The following is a 3,604-nucleotide window of genomic DNA, read 5'->3' as shown; positions in this document are numbered from 1 at the left end:
ATGGACGTGTGTGTGTGTGTGAACATGAATGGACGTGTGTGTGTGTGGTACATGCATGTATGCAGGTGTGCTCATCCATACAGGCACATGTGGAGATCAGAGGTTAACATCAGAATATCTTCTTCAATCAGTCCTCCATGTATTTGTTTTTGGTTTTGTTTTGTTTTGTTTTGTTTTGTTTTGTTTTGTTTTGTTTTAGTCATGGCCTTCTGTTGAACCTGGAGCCTAGTCTGGTTTTGATTAGTCTGCTGGCAAGATCCAGAAATTCCTCAGTTTTCCCTTACCCCAGCTGTGGTTTTAGGCTGTCTTAGTTAGGGTTACTACTGCTGTGATGAAAAACTATGACCAAAGCAGCTTGAGGGGAGAAAAAAAAAAGGTTTATTTGGCTTACACTTCCACATCATTGTTCATCATCAAAAGAAGTCAGGACAGGAATTCAGTCAGGGCTGGAACCTGTAGGCAGGAGCTGATGCAGGAGCCACAGAGGAATGCTGCTTACTGGCTTGCTCCTCATGGCTTGCTCAGATGGCTTTCTTATAGCGTCCAGGACCACTAGCATAGGGCTCGGCCCTCATCCATTAACTATATATTAAGAAAATGCCTTTCGGCCATATCTTATGGAGACATTCTCTCAGTTGAGGCTCCCTCTTCTCTGATGACTCTAGCTTGTGTCAAGTTGACATAAAACTAGTCAGTACATAGGTATATACCAACATGCCCCCTTCATGGTATGTTTCCCACCAACCCATCTCCTTAGTCAGTCCCTACCCATAAACCTTTGAGATATGGATGCCTATTGACAGCTATTGATTAGGTTATATTAATTCACACTTGACTAATATTTTTTTCCACCAGTCTCTGCTTATCATATAGCTTCTTTGCCCAATGCAAGTAGTAGCATACTTGACATGAGATAGAACATGTATATGTTTTCACTTCCTCTCTTTATCCTCCATCTTACCTCATGAACATGCTCAAGGAGAGTTTCTGCATGCACCCTGGTTAAACTAGTGGGCATCTTGGACATGTTGGTTCCCTCTTGCTGGTATTTTCTGTGTTCTCCCACATAGCAGACATGTTATTCAGTGTGTCCAAAGCTGAAAGCAATATGTCACCCTATCAGTGAGTGATTGTCTAAAGCTGTTATACAGACATAGCTGTAACATGAATTTACCACTTGAAAAGAAATTCTTCCTTTTGAGATTTGTATTAAATACATGGTTACATTGTCCAAGAGAAGCCACAGCACTTCACTTACTGTGAACAATTCTACAAGAATATACAATATGCCATTCCTACTCATGGGGCTATTTACTGTGGCATTGTTCGCAATAAGAAAATAATTGGAAAGCATAAAAATCATCATCAATGAGGGATGGGTAAAAAACCATTACAGCCAGAAACTATGTAACAATTAAAAATCATGAATTTGAAATATATAGTTTATATTACCACAACCTGATTCACTACATGATATAAAGAAGCTGCACAATAATATACAGACATTTATATATCGTAAATATACCTATGTATAGGAATAATGTTTGAAAGTATATACAAAATATTAACAGTTTTTATTTCTAGGGAATGAGAATGAGTGTCCATGGGAGGAATTTTCAAAATATATTTTATATACATTGGTCCATTTAAAAGTTACTATTATAGAGATAGTTTTACCTTTTCATAAGAATTTTAATGTAAAGAGAGAATTTTTGATGGAAATATAACATTCTTCCATTTGCATTCTACTTGCCTTGGTGTGAACTCATTTCTCTGACTTTGCTAGGGCTGAAAAGTCATCACCACAATTTCAATAAAGTTGAGTTTATTAAGTGCATTCATGTTGTTTATGAGTCATAGAAAGCACATTTATTTTCCTGTTTGTGTCAAAAGCTGCTTGGAAGAGTGATAGAGCATCACTTAGAGAATGTTCTAGAATTCCATGAAAAGTGTGTTAGTATAAATCATTATTGGTTACCATACATGCACAGATACTTAGAGATAAAGATCAGAAATTGAAAAGTTGGGCATGTAGTTCAGTTGTCAAGCCATTTCCCACCATGCACATGGCCCTGGGTTCCATCCTTAGCACTGGGGATGAGGGGAGAAAAAGACACAGCACAAGAAATTGACTAAGCACACTTTCCCATGTTTGATCTTTGAGTTGCACTGCATAGAAGCAAATCCACTGAGCTTGGCAGGGAAAGCAAGGAGGAGGGTTTCTTCCTTCCGCTGATGCAACGTTCTGCTCCAACAGAGGCTGCCTAGCCAAGAGTGCAAGTCAGCCAGCTGGCAGAACTTTCAGAGAGACTGAGAGCAACTAGCATGTTCAGAGGTTTATGACAAGCTCTGTGAAGAGATCTAAGCCACCAAGGGGTTCATGACCTTGAGAATGGCAGTTCATTTTGTTTTCTTTCTTTGCATTAACTTTCCTGAGATTCCCACCCACTACCATTCTTAAAAGTAAATTCTGATCAAAAGATACATAGGGAAATTATCGATGCCTTGGCCAGGGATGAGTCAATTTATGGTTCTGAAAGAGTAAACAGAAGAGGAGAAATGCATTGGTCCGTCCAGTCTCGACTTTCTGTGTGACACAAAGTATTGCAGATTCCATACAGCCTTGTAATACAAGGGACACTTGAAAAATGTGAGATCCTAGAGTTTATAGCTTGGGATCAGACACACATTAGAACTCTTGATTAAGAATATTATTGCTTTTCTTGCCAAATTGCAGGCACCAATTTATTGACTGGCTAAAAAAATCCCTCAGTTTGGCATGCTGAAGTACATCTGAAAGAGATATGTATGGATATGGGTAAGGGTAGTGAAAGCACTACCCTTCACTGAGATAGCAATGGTCATGCTAGTGGAGATATGATGTGCATGGTCAGCTCCACCTCTGCCTTCTGCTGAGCCTTGGCTAGGATCAGCTGATGTGCATGCCATTTAACAAGTGTCTTAGAGTCTGAGTAGGTCATAAAGGTCTAGAAGCAAAGTGGAAGGGAGGGAACATTCCTACGTAAGAATGGCTCAGGATGGGGTGTGCCTATGTTCTTGATACGGTATGTCAAGATTTCAGTCACAAATCATGTGACGCAGTGTGGTGGCTAGTTTTGCTTGTGGACCTTGCACAATAGGATTATTACAATGAGAAACTAGATTAGGATGACCTGTGAAAATACCTGTGAGAGATTTTTTTTTCCAAAGGGGTTAAAGTGGGAGTATCTCTCCATTGTTGGTGGCACCATTCCCCAGGTAGGAGATCCTGGATAGTTTAAAAGTGGAAAAAGCAATCAGGGCATTATAAATTGTTCTTTGCTCTTGATGTAATGTGACAGCTGCTTTCAGTTTCTGCCACCTCATTTCTCCACAGTGATGGGCTGTAACCTGGAACTGTGAGACAAATAAACCCTTTCTCCTTTAAACTGCTGTTGTCACTGTGTTTCTCTCCAACAACATGAAACAAAACTAAAACAGTACTTTGTTTTTCAAGTGACATAATCTCTTTGGACCTCTTCTGATTTCACCAGTGAGCTGTACATTCACTGACAATAAAGGCCATTAGTTCATCTTTCTCTCTAGAGGTTTCTATATGATGAAA

This window comes from Psammomys obesus, unplaced genomic scaffold (assembly GCF_907164565.1).
Source record: "Psammomys obesus unplaced genomic scaffold, mPsaObe1.curated_primary_1811, whole genome shotgun sequence".
In the NCBI taxonomy this organism is placed as follows: Eukaryota; Metazoa; Chordata; class Mammalia; order Rodentia; family Muridae; genus Psammomys; species Psammomys obesus.
Note: the sequence above shows the minus strand (reverse complement) of the source record.